Source organism: Taudactylus pleione, unplaced genomic scaffold, assembly GCF_031769625.1.
Source record: "Taudactylus pleione unplaced genomic scaffold, aTauple2 ptg000454l, whole genome shotgun sequence".
Classification (NCBI taxonomy): Eukaryota; Metazoa; Chordata; class Amphibia; order Anura; family Myobatrachidae; genus Taudactylus; species Taudactylus pleione.
In genome coordinates, this window is record NW_028284856.1 from 10228286 (window position 1) to 10248434 (window position 20149).

Genomic DNA, 20149 nt, shown 5'->3' on the forward strand with positions numbered 1-20149 from the left:
ATTAAGCAATATTTTTTTCTTCAATTCTTCAAAATAACTAGTACCAGCAAATTTGGGGTACATGGTGCTAGCATATTTTGAAGTTGGTAATGTGAAGTTTTAAAAAACGTTAAAAATCCACCTGCCGCAAGCACCTGCAATCTTCAAAACACCTGGGGCATACTTGGGGACCCCCATGGATTCTATTTTGCTAGTTTTTAAGTTTTTCCCCCCAATTTTGAAATTTTTTCGTCCCTAAAATGAAAGTACTTTATTTAATTTCTTTTTTTTTGTAGAACCTGTTGGAAGCTCTAGTCAAGGCTTCCAGTGCAGTCAGCAAGTTTGATCATCAGAGCCGAGCTACGCATACGCAGAAGGGACTATACCTGGCGGTAACAGCTATAGTGTAAGACGCTTATTACTGCATCACTCAGGTGTCCTGGCTTTGTTCATATGTTAAATTGGGTTGATAGAATATTTTTCTATCTCTGCAAAAAGCAGCGGCAGAAAATATTTAATACCATCCCAAACTGTAGATATTCCCCTAAGAGGGAGTGTGTGCAGGGGGAGAGGAGGGGGGGCCAAACTAGCACTGTGCCTAGGGCCCTTTGGAGACTAAATCCGGCTCTGCTGCCGGGATAAGCTGATAGTACTGCCAACTCATGTTCTTACTTGGTGACTATGAACTGAAATTACTATACCAGTAGTTTCATGGGATAGATCTCAGTTTTAGTGAACACTTATTTTTAACACTGGCTCAATTTTATTATTAAATTATACCAGGATATTTAGCATTACTAAATCCTGCACGCAGGGATAGTTGTTCAATTGCTCCTAAGGTCAATATTGAAATGTTGTAGGGAGATAGGACATTGTCTCATATGTGACATAAAAACACTAGCATCTGCTGCAGAGAAATAGCAACACTATCTTATGTTGAATTCACAAAGTAACACTACTGTCAACAAAGTGTTCACTGAAAAACAAAAGTGTCATGAGAATGATGCTTATATAATAATAATACAGGGAATCGGTATGAATAACCGCCGGACGGGAGCCCGGTGGTTCAAATCCCGACGCCGGCAGATCAGCGCAGATCCCGACAGGGCAGGTAAGCTATCATTAACCTTCTCCACCCTAACCATCCCTTAGGGGTGTCTAACCCAAACCTACCCCCCTAGTGCCTAACCCTAACCTCCCCCGAGGAGTGCCTAACTCTAACCCCCCTTTCCCCTAGCATAACCCTAACTCTCCCAAGGAAGGTGCCTAACCCTAAATCCCTCCCGGGAGCTCCTAAACCTAACCCTCGCCCCCCGCGGCTGTCTGCTCGCGACGCCCAGCTTACCTTCGTTTGGTATACCGGGTGTGGGGATTTCGGCATGTGGAAAATGATAGGCATCGGGATTTTGATGCCTATCATTAGACCCATGCCGGGATATGACAGTCAGGAAGCCGGCGGTCGGCAAAATGGCACCACCATAAAGTATAATGACTCAGGGGCCCATTTATTAATGATCGCATTTGGGCTGTATTCAGTTCGGAGCGAAAAGCCGTTTTTGCACGTTTTTTGGAGATAATTTCGCCTGAAAATGTATCTCCGTATTCAATTCCAGTCCGTTTTCACCTAACCGAAAAGTCAATGCACTGAAATAGGTGAAACTTTTTCTCCACAAAATGGCAGGAGAGAAAAACTGCAAAATCTATATTTTGGGGTGCAGATGTTGGGAAACCACCTAGAACCCTTGGTACACCCCCACCCAAAGGACAATTCACCCCAAAAAAAGGAATAAAACATTCCCGGAACACCCCCAAAAATGATTTAGAAATAGGGGGCGAAAATTGGGGCCAAGTGTTTTTAGGATTGCAGGTGCTTGTATGACGGAGGAATTTCACTTTAGAAACATAAAATATGCTAGTAACCATTTTGAAGCACCCCAAATTTGATGGGACTACTTATTTTCTACAAAAAATACTGCTGTATGCCATTCTTCAACACTTTTACCCAGACGCTAATAGCAAGCAATTACCACCACTTAAGTACCCTAACTAGTTCAACTAGGGCTAATACTAAACTAGCACAATGATTTCCAAAGTCAGCCCATCTTTTTCTGGGGCACAGAGTGATCCCCCAATTCATGCTGCACTTTTTGCCTGGTTCACATTCGCCGGGTCCCGTTTTCGCCTGTTTGGGAATTGAATACGGAGTAAATCGGGAGCGCACACAAAAAGTTTTCGCCTCCAAAACAGGTGAAGGTAGGCGGAACTTTATTGCCAAGGCGAAACTAACTGACTACGGCCCTATATCAGGAGTCTATCAATACAAACCTCGACCCTAACTGATAATGCTGCCGGGCAGGGGCGGATTTCCCACAAGGCAGTACAGGCAGTCGCCTAGGGCCAGATGGTGGTCCCAGGGGGCCCGCCTCTCAAACGCCGCTGGCAAGTTCAGCTTTAAAAAAAAAAAAATCCTGTTCTAGTTTTCACTGGTCTCTGCACTAACCGGGCGGGGTGGAGAAGGACATACTAGAAGGCTCTATGCAGCCACCACACTTTCTGTGCCAGTGTAAGTGGAAGGAAGGAACAGCTCTTCTGGTGGATGTTAGTAAGGTGCGCATGCTGTGCCCCCTGACCTGTCTTCTGCTGGCCGGATGCTCACTTTCCTGGGGCAGGCATCAGCAGTCTGCTGACCACTCCCCCTGGGATTCATGTGAGGATCGTGGCAGGTTGGCAGCTGCCTTGGTTTGCACTGCAGTCAGTGCACTTCCTGCTCCACCTCCTCCAGTCACCATGCTGCTATGATTAAATAGGTAGGTGTTTGTTTACCTCCTCTCCCAGTGTATATGATTTCATCACTACCTGTCTCTGTCCATCCCAATGTTTATAGTTATCTGTCTCATTTGATGTTCCTTCACTGTGCCCTAAACCGTCCCTTTGTTTCCCCATCTGTCTGTGAGTCCAGCCCCCATCCTCCCCCTTTCTTGTATATGTACACTAGGACACTAGGGTTTGCATATATATATATATATTAGGGGTGTGCACCGGCCACTTTTCGTGTTTTGGTTTTGGATCTGGATCTTTCTTCGTGTTTTGGATCTGGATTGGTTTTGCCAAAACCACCCTTCGGTGTTTTGGGTTCTGGGTTTTGTGTTTTGGATCTGTATTTTTTTTTAAAAAAGCATAAAAAACAGCTAAAATCACAGAATGTGTTGATTTTTCTGCTCCTATGCTATTATTAACCTCAACAACCTTAATTTCCACTCATTTTCAGTCTATTCTGAACACCGCACACCTCACAATAGTGTTTTTATGTCCAAAAGGTTGCACCGAGGTAGATGGATGACTATGCTAAGCGACACGAGTGGGCGGCACAAACACGTGGCCCATCTAGGAGTGACACTGCAGTGGCAGACAGGATGGCAAACAGTACATAATTCAAAGAAAAAAAAGAGGTGCAAGATGGAATTGTCCTTGGGCCCTCCCACCCACCCTTATGTTGTATAAACAGGACATGCACACTTTAACAAACCAATCATTTCAGCGCCAGTGTCTGCCACACGACTGTGGCTGAAATGATTGGTTCGTTTGGGCCCCCACAAAACAAGCTGGCAATTAATCTGTCCCGGCACAAACTGGCTCTACGGAGGCAAGATGTTTTCCTCATCCTCATCCACCGATTCCTCACCCTCTTCAGTGTTGTGTACATCCTCATCCTCACAGAGTATTAACTCGTCCCCGCTGGAATCCACCACCACAGGTCCCTCTGTACATTCTGGAGGCTGGTCTCCCTGGAAGAGTTGATAATTCATTTTTATGAACATCATCTTCTCCACGTTTTGTGGAAGCAACCTCCTACACCTTTCGCTGACAAGGTTCCCGGCTGCACTAAACACTCTTTCGGAGTACACACTGGAGGGGGGGCAACTCAAGTAAAATAGAGCCAGTTTGTACAGGGGCCTCCAAATTGCCTCTTTTTCCTGCCAGTACAGGTACGGACTGTCTGACATGCCTACTTGGATGCTGTCACCGATGTAATCCTCCACCATTCTGTCAATGGTGACATTATCATATGCAGTGACAGTAGACATGTCAGAAATTGTTGCCAGTTCCTTCAGTCCGGACCAGATGTCCAAACTTGGTCCTGCCTGCCCTGCATCACCGCCAGCGGGTTGCTTAGGATACCTAAGTTTTTTCCTGGCAGCCCCAGTTGCGGGAGAAAATGAAGAAGGAGCTGTTGATGTGTCACGTTCCGCTTCAGCTGACAGTGTTTTCACCAGCAGGTCTTTGCACCTCTGCAGGCTTGTGTCGGCCGGAAAGAGAGACACCACATAGGCTTTAAACCTAGGATCGAGCACGGTGGCCAAAATGTAGTGGTCTGATTTCAACAGATTGACCACCCTGGAATCCTGGCAAAGCGAAAGAAGGACTTCATCCACAAGTCCCACATGCCGAGCGGAATCGCTCTGTCTTAGCTCCTCCTTCACTTTCTCCAGCTGCTTCTGCAAAAGCCTGATGAGGGGAATGACCTGACTCAAGCTGGCAGTGTCTGAACTGACTTCACGTGTGGCAAGTTCGAAGGGCTGGAGAACCTTGCACAACACGGAAATCATTCTCCACTGCGCTTGAGACAGGTGCATACCCCCTCCTTTGCCTATGTCATAGGTGGATGTATAGGCTTGAATGGCCTTTTGCTGCTCCTCCATCCTCTGAAGCATATAGAGGGTTGAGTTCCACCGCGTCACAACCTCTTGCTTCAGATGATGGTGGGGCAGGTTCAAGAGTGTTTGCTGGCGCTCCAGTCTTCGGCACGCAGTCGCTGAATGGCGAAAGTGGCCAGAAATTTTTCGGGCCACCCAAAGCGTCTCCTGCACGTCCCTGTCATTTTTCAGAAAATTCTGCACCACCAAGTTTATTGTGTGAGCAAAACATGGGACATGCTGGAATTTGCCCAGATGTAATGCCCGCACAATATTGGTGGCGTTGTCAGATATCACAAATCCCCAGGAGAGTCTAAGTGGGGTAAGCCACTGGGCGATGATTTCCCTCAGTTTCTCTAAGAGGTTGTCGGCGGTGTGCCTCTTACTGAAACCGGTGATACACAGCGTAGCCTGCCTTGGAACGAGCTGGCGTTTCTGAGATGCTGCTACTGGTGACGCTGCTGCTGTTGCTGCGTAAGGTGATACATCTACCCAGTGGGCTGTCACAGTCATATAGTCCTTAGTCTGCCCTGTTCCACTTGTCCACATGTCCGTGGTTAAGTGGACATTGGGTACGACGGCATTTTTCAGGACACTGAGGACACTTTTGTTGACGTTTCTGTACAGTCTCGGTATCGCCTGCCTAGTGAAGTGGAATCTAGACGGGATTTGGAACCGGGGACACACTACCTCCATCAATTGTCTAAATCCCACTGCACTAATGGTGGATACCGGACGCACGTCTAACACCAACATAGCAGTCAAGGCCTCAGTTATACGTTTTGCTTCAGGGTGACTGCTGTCGTACTTAAAGGACTGTTGGAGGGTCAATTGTTTAGTAAAAGTAGTGGTGTTCCTACTTCCTCTCTGGGATGATGAACGACTCCCAGCAGCAGCAGCAGCGGCAGCAGGAGGCGTAGCAATGCAGGATCCTCCGGAGGAATCCCGGATAGGAGAGTCAGTCATGCCAGTGACATGGCCTGCAGGACTACTTCCGATCCTGACTAAGGAGGAAATTGACGAGGAGGGAGTTGACGGTGTGGTTTGCAGGCGCTTGGATACAACAGGACAACGGGATTTAGGTGTCCCTGGACTGCTTACGGTCTTAGCCAAAGTTTCTGAACTTGACAGTAACTTATTATGAACGCGCTGCAGGTGCCGTATAAGGGAGGATGTTCCTAGGTGGTTAACGTCCCTACCCCTACTTATTCCACCTTTACATATGGTACATATGGCAAGACAGTTGTTGTCCGGATTTGGATAGAAATATTGTCAGACCAAAGAGGTGGAATGTTTGGTCTTCTGCCCAGGCATGACCGTGATGGGCTTTTTCATCCCACGGACAACAACTGTCTCCCCCGGAGCCTGATTTAAACAAACCACATCACCATCAGAATCCTTCTCGCCAACTTCCTCCTCAGCGCCAGCTACACCAGTATCCTCATCCTGTTGTACTTCAACAGTGACATCTTCAATTTGAATATCAGCAAGTGGACTGTGGGTGCTCCTTTCAGCACTTGCAGGGGGCGTGCAAATGGTGGAAAGAGCCACCTCTTCCCGTCCAGTGCTGGGAAGGTCAGGCATCGCAACCGCCACCACACTTGGACTCTCCTTGGGGATTTGTGATATCTTCTTAGAACGCACAGTTCTTCGCTGTGCTTTTGCCAGCTTAACTCGTTTGATTTTTTTAGCGGGAGGAGGGCTTCCATCGTCATGTGAAGCTGAACCACTAGTCATGAACATACTAGTCATACTAGTATGACACACACTAGTCATAGGGAAAGACCTTAGACGTTCCTTGCCACTCTGTATCATAAATGGCATATTGGCAAGTTTACGTTTCTCTTCAGATGATTTAAATGTTTTTATTAAGGTCATTTTCCTGAACTTTGTCATTTGGGATTGTATGTGGCTTCTTCTATGACATTGGGCATCGGCCTTGGCAGACGACGTTGATGGCATGTTATCGTCTATGTCTTGACTAGTGGGAGCAGCTTCAGCACTAGGAGGAAGTGGTTCTTGATCTTTCTCTATTTTATTTTTATCGGAGAAAGTTTGGTCCTCCATTTATGTTATATCGATTTGATATATACGTGCGGCTAAGGCGCACACAAACACAGAAAATATTTTTTTATTTTTGCTGGATAGTGCACTTTGGGGGTTACACCACCCTTTAAGAAATGAGCCAGTCGGCCCTTTACTTATGGGACACAGGCGCACGCTTGGCGCTGCTCCTTTGTTGATGCACGTGCGGCTACTGTGCACACAATTCACAAACACAGAAAATATTTTGTTATTTGGTTTGGACTGGAGTGTACTTTGGGGGTTACAGCACCCTTTAACGGTCAAGCCAGCCGGCCCTTTACTTATGACACAGGCGCACGCTTGGCGCTGCTCCTTTGTTGATGCACGTGCGGCTACTGCGCACACAACTCACAAACACAGAAAATATTTTTTTATTTGGTTTGGACTGGAGTGTACTTTGGGGGTTACAGCACCCTTTAATGGTCAAGCCAGCCGGCCCTTTACTTATGACACAGGCGCACGCTTGGCACTACTTTGTTGATGCACGTGCGGCTACTGCGCACACAATTCACAAACACAGAAAATATTTTTTAATTTGGTTTGGAGTGTACTTTGGGGGTTACAGCACCCTTTAACGGTCAAGCCAGCCGGCCCTTTACTTATGACACAGGCGCACGCTTGGCACTACTTTGTTGATGCACGTGCGGCTACTGCGCACACAATTCACAAACACAGAAAAATAATTTTTTTTTTGGTTTGGACTGGAGTGTACTTTGGGGGTTACAGCACCCTTTAACGGTCAAGCCAGCCGGCCCTTTACTTATGACACAGGCGCACGCTTGGCACTACTTTGTTGATGCACGTGCGGCTACTGTGCACACAATTCACAAACACAGAAAATAATTTTTTTTTTGGTTTGGACTGGAGTGTACTTTGGGGGTTACAGCACCCTTTAACGGTCAAGCCAGCCGGCCCTTTACTTATGACACAGGCGCACGCTTGGCACTACTTTGTTGATGCACGTGCGGCTACTGCGCACACAATTCACAAACACACAAAAAATATAATTTTTTTAGCACTTGGGGGGAGCACCCCTGATGGACAGAGCACCCCCTGGACAACACTACAGCACCCCTTTAGGACTGGGACACTGCACAGGACTTTGGAGTGGACACAGCCCCTATGGAGAACTGACTGCACAACACAGTCCAGCCAGCCCCTATGGACTTTGAAGTAGTGGACACAGCCCCTATTAACAACAGCAGCACAGCACAACACAGCCAGCCCCTATGGACTTTGAAGTAGTGGACAACAGCAGCACTACACTACACTACACAGCCCAGCCAGCCCTAACTCCCACCCTCCCTCTTCACTGTCCACAGCCGAGTGAGAAAATGGCGCTGACGCGGGTACCTTATATAGGTTCCAAAACCCGCGAGACTCGGAAGGCGGGATGATGATGTTTTGCCTCGATTTCAGATCCGAGTCAGGCGGGAAAAGTCGAGCCTCACTCGGATCTGCCTCGGATCGGGGGGGCTCGGGGGGGTTCGGATTTCAGAAATCCGAACCCGCTCACCCCATATATATATATATATATATATATATATATATATGTGTGCGTGTGTGTGCTGTATATTTAGATATTATTCCACTGTGTGTATATATGTATATACAATGTGTGTTGTGTCTGGATATATCTATACATATGTAACACCCTCTAAGGGATGGTATTTGTAAATACACCCTTAGAGCTTGCTTCCTGTTGTAGATATTACATGCCTGAGACCTGGATCAGTTTTCAGGTAAAGGAGGGGCTGGAGAGATAGACACGCAGGGGTGGGAAGACTGGGTGTGTAGCTGGCAGAGCAGAGGGAGGAGGGGGTGAGAACAAAGGGAGTTGAGAAGAAGAATTTGGGAGAGCGCAAACATCTTTGGGAAGCTGCAGAGCTGGAAGCAGAAATGTAGCCCTCGTGCTCCCCTGGCAGGGGGAGATTGGCGGGGACGTGGTGACTGCCACGATGCCCATCTAATGCCAAAGGAGAAATAGGTCTGGAGTGAGACCACTGAGATAAAGTCTGTGAGAGTCCATAGAGAAAGAGCTGGAAGGTTGCAGTGTGAGCCGCTCAGTGAAGTGTTCAGCACCCATGAGAGGGGTAAGAGACACAAGTATATGTGTTGAAGAGATGGGGAAGAGGAATTGCCCAGGAGCTTTTACTGTTAAGGTACCAGAGGAGTCCCTTATGCATAAAAGCCCCCCAGCAGCCATTAAAGGGGGGTCACTGTGGTAGCTATTCCTGTAGGATAGGGATGGGCGGCAGCTGAGAGTCTGATAGCTGCAATAGAAAAGTCTGTATATTGCTGTCCCATGTGAAAGAAAAGGGGAGCAGAGAGATGCAGACTGTGTATGAGACACTCTGTATATTGTCTTAGAAGAGACAAAGGAGAGGCAGAGTGCAAAAGAAGTTATGTGAGATGTGTGTGAAGCTGTGTTACTACAGGAACCAGCCAGTAAAGGGCTAGGTGGACCTGCACGTATGAAGTGGAGAACTACAGGCACCAGCCAACATAGCGCCAGGTGGACCTGCATGTATGAAGTGGAGAACTACAGGCACCAGCCAGCATAGGGCCAGGTGGACCTGCATGTATGAAGTGGAGAACTACAGGCACCAGCCAGCATAGGGCCAGGTGGACCTGCATGTATGAAGTGGAGAACTACAGGCACCAGCCAGCAAAGGGCTAGGTGGACCTGCACATATGAAGAGGAGAACTACAGGCACCAGCCAGCAAAGGGCTAGGTGGACCTGCACGTATGAAGTGGAGAACTACAGGCACCAGCCAGCGAAGGGCTAGGTGGACCTGCACATATGAAGTGGAGAACTACAGGCACCAGCCAGCAAAGGGCCAGGTGGACCTGTGTGGGTAAATGCAAAGCATTCATTGTGACTGTGCTTAAAAACTGTGCTGGTGAAGAAGAGTGTAGTAATGAAGTAATGTAACCAAGGGGCCCATTTATTGATGATCGCATTTTGCAATGCGATCAGGGCATGCAGTACCGCCCCTGATCGTATTGCAAAATGCAATCCTATCTGCCGGATGTATTATCCGGGACATGCAGGGAGACGGGCTCCGAAAAGAGCCCGTCCCTGCGATGTCTCCGGAGGGCAGTCGGGGCTTCTGCGCATGCGCAGTCCCGCGGACTGCACATGAGCGGCACCCATTGCCGGCGGAGGGGTCTGGCAGATCCCTCCGCCGGCTGATATGCGGTAAGTGCCCATAGGAAACAGCGGCTAACGCTATCTTTAGATAGCGTTAGCTGCTGGGGCCAATATAGGGAATGCTTCGCATTCCTGATATTGATACATTTGGCAGCATCGCCGGCGGCAATGGAGGGATCGCAGCAGGTATCTCCGATACCTGCTGCGGTCCCTCCTTCATACTAAGTATTTGAGGTAAACCCCCGAAAATAGGTGTTTTCGGGGAATTTACCTCAAATGCACTTTGATAAATGGGCCCCCATATCCATAAGATTGTCATATACCATCTGACATGCCAAGTATATGAGCTGGAGGGAGAGGAGAAGCTGCTGTAACCATATTCTTGTCCTGTAAAGTCATGTGCAGGAGGAGAGAAATAAATTGGTTTATTTTTATAAGAGAATGTCTGGCGCCCAAGTTATTCAAAAGAACTGTTGCTGCATGTGTCTATCTATACCTGTATCTATATGTGTGACTGTTATAAAGCCTGCATGGTCAGGGACCCCCTTCTCAGGTATTGCCCACGCCCGGGAGAGCTAGCCTGAGGCAATAGGAGGTGTATCACTCCAAATGCACCTATGTACCACACCGCACACTGAAGGGGGGTTACACACACATATATATATATATATATGTATAGTGCAGGTTCTGGAATGTCGAGCTCTGTGGTAGGCAGATATCACTTCCGGTAACTACCCAGCCATGCGTTTCACTTGTGCATTCCACAGCCCTGACGTACTTCCTGCTATGTGGAGCCTGCATGTCTCAGGCTTCCAATTATATAACCTGCATTCCTATGCTCCAATTGTGTGTTCTAAAACAGTACACACTTCGTAACAGATGTGTATGCCAATAGCAGCAGTCAGACACAATCCATAGGGCATGGCTGGGCAGTAATCGGAAGTGTGGCCAATGCAGAGAGCAGTTTGGCAGACATGCAGCGTATGCACGATTGATTACAGCTGTTGAGTATTAGTGAGCCACTGGGATCGCATATAGGAAGTCGTTTTTGGGGGTGAGTAATGTAGTGTTTCTTCTTAGCGTGGTGAGGTGTTGTGATGCTGCTGGTCTTTAACGGTCCTGACACATTCAATTAGGTGCGAAAAGTCCTGTACTTTTCGCATGCCGGACTTTTCACCGTCATGGATGGTTATCCGTGTAAAAAGTATCGCGCGTGTCACCGCTTATCCCCGTATTCAATTAGAAAGTGGCAAAAACGGCACATGGTGGATTCTGAACCGACAAAAAGTCCTGTCAAAAATGGTGAAAACAGTCTGTACCCCCCAAATAGCTGCACTAACATAGGGGATCACAATAGGGGTGTTCTAGTACCCCTAATAAAGATAATCTGGGGTTTTATTTCTCCAAAAGCTTGCTATTAGCGTCTTTGCGTAAGTGGTGAAGAATGGCATTAAGCAATATTTTTTCTTCAAAATAACTAGTACCAGCAAATTTGGGGTACATGGTGCTAGCATATTTTGAAGTTGGTAATGTGAAGTTTTAAAAAACATTAAAAATCCACCTGCCGCAAGCACCTGCAATCTTCAAAACACCTGGGGCATACTTGGGGACCCCCCTGGAGTCTATTTTGCTAGTTTTTAAGTTTTTCCCCCCAATTTTGAATTTTTTTCGTCCCTAAAATGAAAGTACTTTATTTAATTTCTTTTTTTTTGTAGAACCTGCTGGAAGCTCTAGTCAAGGCTTCCAGTGCAGTCAGCAAGTTTGATCATCAGAGCCGAGCTACGCATACGCAGAAGGGACTATACCTGGCGGTAACAGCTATAGTGTAAGACGCTTATTACTGCATCACTCAGGTGTCCTGGCTTTGTTCATATGTTAAATTGGGTTGATAGAATATTTTTCTATCTCTGCAAAAAGCAGCGGCAGAAAATATTTAATACCATCCCAAACTGTAGATATTCCCCTAAGAGGGAGTGTGTGCAGGGGGAGAGGAGGGGGGGCCAAACTAGCACTGTGCCTAGGGCCCTTTGGAGACTAAATCCGGCTCTGCTGCCGGGATAAGCTGATAGTACTGCCAACTCATGTTCTTACTTGGTGACTATGAACTGAAATTACTATACCGGTAGTTTCATGGGATAGATCTCAGTTTTAGTGAACACTTATATTTAACACTGGCTCAATTTTATTATTAAATTATACCTGGATATTTAGCATTACTAAATCCTGCACGCAGGGATAGTTGTTCAATTGCTCCTAAGGTCAATATTGAAATGTTGTAGGGAGATAGGACATTGTCTCATATGTGACATAAAAACACTAGCATCTGCTGCAGAGAAATAGCAACACTATCTTATGTTGAATTCACAAAGTAACACTACTGTCAACAAAGTGTTTACTGAAAAACAAAAGTGTCATGAGAATGATGCTTATATAATAATAATACAGGGAATCGGTATGAATAACCGCCGGACGGGAGCCCGGTGGTTCAAATCCCGACGCCGGCAGATTAGCGCAGATTCCGACAGGGCAGGTAAGCTATCATTAACCTTCTCCACCCTAACCATCCCTTAGGGGTGCCTAACCCAAACCTACCCCCCTAGTGCCTAACCCTAAGCTCCCCCAGGGGTTCCTAAACCTAACCCCCCTCCCCGCACCCTAAACCTAACCCTCCTGGGGGGGTGCCTAAACCTAACCTCCCCCCAGGAGTGCCTAACTCTAACCCCCCTTTCCCCTAGCATAACCTTAACCCTCCCAAGGAAGGTGCCTAACCCTAAATCCCTCCCGGGAGCCCCTAAACCTAACCCTCGCCCCCCGCCGCTGTCTGCTCGCGACGCCCAGCTTACCTTCGTTTGGTATGCCGGGTGTGGGGATTTCGGCAGGTGGAAAATGATAGGCATCGGGATTTTTGACCCATGCCGGGATTTGACAGTCAGGAAGCCGGCGGTCGGCAAAATGGCACCACCATAAAGTATAATGACTCAGGGGCCCATTTATTAATGATCGCATTTGGGCTGTATTCAATTCGGAGCGAAAAGCCGTTTTTGCACGTTTTTTGGAGATAATTTTGCCTGAAAATTTATCTCCGTATTCAATTCCAGTCCGTTTTCACCTAAACGAAAAGTCAATGCCCTGAAATAGGTGAAACTTTTTCTCCACAAAATGGCAGGAGAAAAAAACTGCAAAATCTATATTTTGGGGTGCAGATGTTGGGAAACCACCTAGGACCCTTGGTACACCCCCACCCAAAGGACAATTCACCCCAAAAAAAGGAATAAAACATTCCCGGAACACCCCCAAAAATGCCTTAGAAATAGGGTGCGAAAATTGGGGCCAAGTGTTTTTAGTATTGCAGGTGCTTGTATGACGGAGGAATTTCACTTTAGAAACATAAAATATGCTAGTACCCATTTTGAAGCACCCCAAATTTGATGGGACTACTTATTTTCTACAAAAAATACTGCTGTATGCCATTCTTCAACACTTTTACCCAGACGCTAATAGCAAGCAATTACCACCACTTAAGTACCCTAACTAGTTCAACTAGGGCTAATACTAAACTAGCACAATGATTTCCAAAGTCAGCCCATCTTTTTCTGGGGTACAGAGTGATCCCCCAATTCATGCTGCACTTTTTGCCTGGTTCACATTCGCCGGGTCCCATTTTCGCCTGTTTGGGAATTGAATACGGAGTAAATCGGGAGCGCACACAAAAAGTTTTCGCCTCCAAAACAGGTGAAGGCGGCGAAAGTCAGGTAGGCGGAACTTTATTGCCAAGGCGAAACTGACTACGGCCCTATATCAGGAGTCTATCAATACGAACCTCGACCCTAACTGATAATGCTGCCGGGCAGGGGCGGATTTCCCACAAGGCAGTACAGGCAGTCGCCTAGGGCCAGATGGTGGTCCCAGGGGGCCCGCCTCTCAAACGCCGCTGGCAAGTTCAGCTTTAAAAAAAAAAAATCCTGTTCTAGTTTTCACTGGTCTCTGCACTAACCGGGCGGGGTGGAGAAGGACATACTAGAAGGCACTATGCAGCCACCACACTTTCTGTGCCAGTGTAAGTGGAAGGAAGGAACAGCTCTTCTGGTGGATGTTAGTAAGGTGCGCATGCTGTGCCCCCTGACCTGTCTTCTGCTGGCCGGATGCTCACTTTCCTGGGGCAGGCATCAGCAGTCTGCTGACCACTCCCCGTGGGATTCATGTGAGGATCGTGGCAGGCTGGCAGCTGCCTTGGTTTGCACTGCAATCAGTGCGCTTCCTGCTCCACCTCCTCCAGTCACCATGCTGCTATGATTAAATAGGTAAGTGTTTGTATTAGGGGTGAGCGGGTTCGGATTTCTGAAATCCGAACCCCCCCCGAGCCCCCCCAATCCGAGTCCGATCCGAGTCAGGCTCGACTATTCCCGCCTGACTCGGATCTGAAATCGAGGCAAAACGTCATCATCCCGCCTTCCGAGTCTCGCGGGTTTTGGATCCTATATAAGGTACCCGCGTCGGCGCCATTTTCTCACTCAGCTGTGGACAGTGAAGAGGGAGGGTGGGAGTTAGGGCTGTGTAGTGTAGTGTAGTGTAGTGCTGCTGTTGTCCACTACTTCAAAGTCCATAGGGGCTGGCTGTGTTGTGCTGTGCTGCTGTTGTTAATAGGGGCTGTGTCCACTACTTCAAAGTCCATAGGGGCTGGCTGGACTGTGTTGTGCAGTCAGTTCTCCATAGGGGCTGTGTCCACTCCAAAGTCCTGTGCAGTGTCCCAGTCCTAAAGGGGTGCTGTAGTGTTGTCCAGGGGGTGCTCTGTCCATCAGGGGTGCTCCCCCCAAGTGCTAAAAAAATAATATATTTTCTGTGTTTGTGAATTGTGTGCGCAGTAGCCGCACGTGCATCAACAAAGTAGTGCCAAGCGTGCGCCTGTGTCATAAGTAAAGGGCCGGCTGGCTTGACCGTTAAAGGGTGCTGTAACCCCCAAAGTACACTCCAGTCCAAACCAAAAAAAAAATGATTTTCTGTGTTTGTGAATTGTGTGCGCAGTAGCCGCACGTGCATCAACAAAGTAGTGCCAAGCGTGCGCCTGTGTCATAAGTAAAGGGCCGGCTGGCTTGACCGTTAAGGGTGCTGTAACCCCCGAAAGTACACTCCAGTCCAAACCAAAAAAAAAATTATTTTCTGTGTTTGTGAATTGTGTGCGCAGTAGCCGCACGTGCATCAACAAAGTAGTGCCAAGCGTGCGCCTGTGTCATAAGTAAAGGGCCGGCTGGCTTGACCGTTAAGGGTGCTGTAACCCCCAAAAGTACACTCCAGTCCAAACCCAAAAAAAAATTATTTTCTGTGTTTGTGAATTGTGTGCGCAGTAGCCACGAGTGCATCAACAAAGTAGTGCCAAGCGTGCGCCTGTGTCATAAGTAAAGGGCCGGCTGGCTTGACCGTTAAAGGGTGCTGTAAACCCCAAAGTACACTCCAGTCCAAACCAAAAAAAAATATATTTTCTGTGTTTGTGAATTGTGTGCGCAGTAGCCGCACGTGCATCAACAAAGTAGTGCCAAGCGTGCGCCTGTGTCATAAGTAAAGGGCCGGCTGGCTTGACCGTTAAAGGGTGCTGTAACCCCCAAAGTACACTCCAGTCCAAACTAAAAAAAAAATTATTTTCTGTGTTTGTGAATTGTGTGCGCAGTAGCCGCACGTGCATCAACAAAGTAGTGCCAAGCGTGCGCCTGTGTCATAAGTAAAGGGCCGGCTGGCTTGACCGTTAAGGGTGCTGTAACCCCCGAAAGTACACTCCAGTCCAAACCAAAAAAAAAATTATTTTCTGTGTTTGTGAATTGTGTGCGCAGTAGCCGCACGTGCATCAACAAAGTAGTGCCAAGCGTGCGCCTGTGTCATAAGTAAAGGGCCGGCTGGCTTGACCGTTAAGGGTGCTGTAACCCCCGAAAGTACACTCCAGTCCAAACCAAAAAAAAAATTATTTTCTGTGTTTGTGACTTGTGTGCGCAGTAGCCGCACGTGCATCAACAAAGTAGTGCCAAGCGTGCGCCTGTGTCATAAGTAAAGGGCCGGCTGGCTTGACCGTTAAAGGGTGCTGTAACCCCCAAAGTACATTCCAGTCCAAACCAAAAAAAAAATTATTTTCTGTGTTTGTGAATTGTGTGCGCAGTAGCCGCACGTGCATCAACAAAGTAGTGCCAAGCGTGCGCCTGTGTCATAAGTAAAGGGCCGGCTGGCTTGACCGTTAAAGGGTTCTGTAACCCCCAAAGTACACTCCAAAACAAAAAAATATATATTTTCTGTGTTTGTGACTTGTGTGCACTGTGGCTGCACGTGCATCAACAAAGGAGCAGCGCCAAGCGTGCGCCTGTGTCCCATAAGTAAAGAGCCGGCTGGCTCATTTCTTAAAGGGTGGTGTAACCCACAAAGTGCACTACTCTCCAGCAAAAATAAAAAAATATTTTCTGTGTTAGTGTGCGCTTTAGCCGCACGTATATATCAATATAACATAAATGGAGGACCAAACTTTCTCAGATAAAAATAAAATAGGGAAAGATCAAGAACCACTTCCTCCTAGTGCTGTTGCTGCTGCTGGGAGTTGTTCATCATCCCAGAGAGGAAGTAGGAACATCACTACTTTTACTAAACAATTGACCCTCCAACAGTCCCTAGCGATGAGGATGAAGTACGACAGCAGTCATCCTGAAGCAAAACGTATAACTGAGGCCTTGACTGCTATGTTGGTGTTAGACGTGCGTCCGGTATCCGCCATTAGTGCAGTGGGATTTAGACAATTGATGGAGGTAGTGTGTCCTCGGTTCCAAATCCCGTCTAGATTCCACCTGCATCCTCAAAGCAGCAGCGACAAGCGTGCGTCTGTCTGTTAAAGGGTGGTGACACCCTCAAAGTGTGCTACACAAACAATTAAAATATTGTTCTTTTTTTTTCTGTCTTTGTGAATTGTGTGGGCTGTAGCCGCACCTGCATCCTCAAAGCAGCAGCGACAAGCGTGCGTCTGTCTGTTAAAGGGTGTTGTAACTCTCAAAGTGCTCCAAAAAATAAAAAAAAAATTTTTATGTGTTTGTGACTTGTGTGCGATGTAGCCGCACTTGCATCCTCAAAGCAGCAGTGACAAGCGTGCGTCTGTCTGTTAAAGGGTGGTGACACCCTCAAAGTGTGCTACACAAACAATAAAAATATTCTTCTTCTTTCTGTCTTTGTGAATTGTGTGGGCTGTAGCCGCACCTGCATCCTTAAAGCAGCAGCGACAAGCGTGCGTCTGTCTGTTAAAGGGTGGTGACACCCTCAAAGTGTGCTACACAAACAATTAAAATATTGTTCTTTTTTTTTCGGTCTTTGTGAAATGTGTGGGCTGTAGCTGCACCTGCATCCTTAAAGCAGCAGCGACAAGCGTGCGTCTGTCTGTTAAAGGGTGGTGACACCCTCAAAGTGTGCTACACAAACAATTAAAATATTCTTCTTCTTTTTTCTGTCTTTGTGAATTGTGTGGGCTGTAGCCGCACTTGCATCCTCAAAGCAGCAGCGACAAGCGTGCGTCTGTCTGTTAAAGGGTGGTGTAACCCTCAAAGTGCGCTCCACAAACAATAAAAATATTCTTTTTTTTTTCTGTCTTTGTGAATTGTGTGGGCTGTAGCCGCACTTGCATCCTCAAAGCAGCAGCGACAAGCGTGCGTCTGTCTGTTAAAGGATCACATCGGTGACAGCATCCAAGTAGGCATGTCAGACAGTCCGTCAGGAAAAAGAAGCAATTTGGAGGTCCCTGTACAAACTGGCTCTATTTTACCTGAGTTGCCCCCCCTCCAGTGTGTACTCCGAAAGAGTGTTTAGTGCAGCCGGGAACCTTGTCAGCGAAAGGCGTAGGAGGTTGCTTCCACAAAATGTGGAGAAGATGATGTTCATAAAATGAATTATCAACTCTTCCAGGGAGACCAGCCTCCAGAACGTACAGAGGGACCTGTGGTTCCAGCAGGGACGAATTAATACTCTGTGAGGATGAGGATGTACACACTGAAGAGGGTGAGGGATCGGTGGATGAGGAGGATGAGGATGACATCTTGCCTCCGTAGAGCCAGTTTGTGCAGGGACAGATTAATTGCCAGCTTGTTTTGTGGGGGCCCAAACGAACCAATCATTTCAGCCACAGTCGTGTGGCAGACCCTGGCGCTGAAATGATTGGTTTGTTAAAGTGTGCATGTCCTGTTTATACAACATAAGGGTGGGTGGGAGGGCCCAAGGACAATTCCATCTTGCACCTCTTTTTTTTCTTTGCATTATGTACAGTTTGGGGCCTAGTTTTTCAAACTGCCATCCTGTCTGCCACTGCAGTTTCACGCCTAGATGGGTCACGTGTTTGTGCCGCCCACTCGTGTCGCTTAGCATAGTCATCCAGCTACCTCGGTGCAACCTTTTGGACATAAAAACACTATTGTGAGGTGTGAGGTGTTCAGAATAGACTGGAAATGAGTGGAAATTAAGGTTATTGAGGTTAATAATAGCATAGGAGCAGAAAAACCTACAAATTCTGTGATTTTAGCTGTTTTTATGCTTTTTTTCAAAAAAATACAGATCCAAAACACAAAACCCAGAACCCAAAACACGGAAGGGTGGTTTTGGCAAAACCAATCCAGATCCAAAACACGAAGAAAGATCCAGATCCAAAACCAAAACACGAAAAGTGGCCGGTGCACACCCCTAGTTTGTATACCCCCTCTCCCAGTGTATATGATTTCATCACTACCTGTCTCTGTCCATCCCAATGTTTATAGTTATCTGTCTCATTTGATGTTCCTTCACTGTGCCCTAAACCGTCCCTTTGTTTCCCATCTGTCTGTGCGTCCAGCCCCCCATCCTCCCCCTTTCTTGTATATGTACACTAGGACACTAGGGTTTGTATATATATATATATATATATAATATGTGTGTGTGTGTGCTGTATATTTAGATATTATTCCACTGTGTGTATATATGTATATACAATGTGTGTTGTGTCTGGATATATCTATATATATGTAACACCCTCTAAGGGATGGTATTTGAAAATACACCCTTAGAGCTTGCTTCCTGTTGTAGATATTACATGCCTGAGACCCGGATCAGTTTTCAGGTAAAGGAGGGGCTGGAGAGATAGACACGCAGGGGTGGGAAGACTGTGTGTGTAGCTGGCAGAGCAGAGGGAGTTGGGGGAGAGAACAAAGGGAGTTGAGAAGAAGAATTTGGGAGAGCGCGAACATCTTTGGGAAGCTGCAGAGCTGGAAGCAGAAATGTAGCCCTCGTGCTCCCCTGGCAGGGGGAGATTGGCGGGGCCGTGGTGACTGCCACGATGCCCATCTAATGCCAAAGGAGAAATAGGTCTGGAGTGAGACCACTGAGATAAAGTCTGTGAGAGTTCACAGAGAAAGAGCTGGAAGGTTGCAGTGTGAGCCGCTCAGTGAAGTGTTCAGCACCCATGAGAGGGGTAAGAGACACAAGTATATGTGTTGAAGAGATGGGGAAGAGGAATTTCCCAGGAGCTTTTACTGTTAAGGTACCAGAGGAGTCCCTTATGCATAAAAGCCCCCCAGCAGCCATTAAAGGGGGGTCACTGTGGTAGCCATTCCTGTAGGATAGGGATGGGCGGCAGCTGAGAGTCTGATAGCTGCAATAGAAAAGTCTGTATACTGCTGTCCCATGTGAAAGAAAAGGGGAGCAGAGAGATGCAGACTGTGTATGAGACACTCTGTATATTGTCTTAGAAGAGACAAAGGAGAGGCAGAGTGCAAAAGAAGTTATGTGAGATGTGTGTGAAGCTGTGGAACTACAGGCACCAGCCAGCAAAGGGCTAGGTGGACCTGCACGTATGAAGTGGAGAACTACAGGCACCAGCCAGCATAGGGCCAGGTGGACCTGCATGTATGAAGTGGAGAACTACAGGCACCAGCCAGCATAGGGCCAGGTGGACCTGCATGTATGAAGTGGAGAACTACAGGCACCAGCCAGCATAGGGCCAGGTGGACCTGCATGTATGAAGTGGAGAACTACAGGCACCAGCCAGCAAAGGGCTAGGTGGACCTGCACATATGAAGAGGAGAACTACAGGCACCAGCCAGCAAAGGGCTAGGTGGACCTGTACGTATGAAGTGGAGAACTACAGGCACCAGCCAGCGAAGGGCTAGGTGGACCTGCACATATGAAGTGGAGAACTACAGGCACCAGCCAGCAAAGGGCCAGGTGGACCTGTGTGGGTAAAATGCAAAGCATTCATTG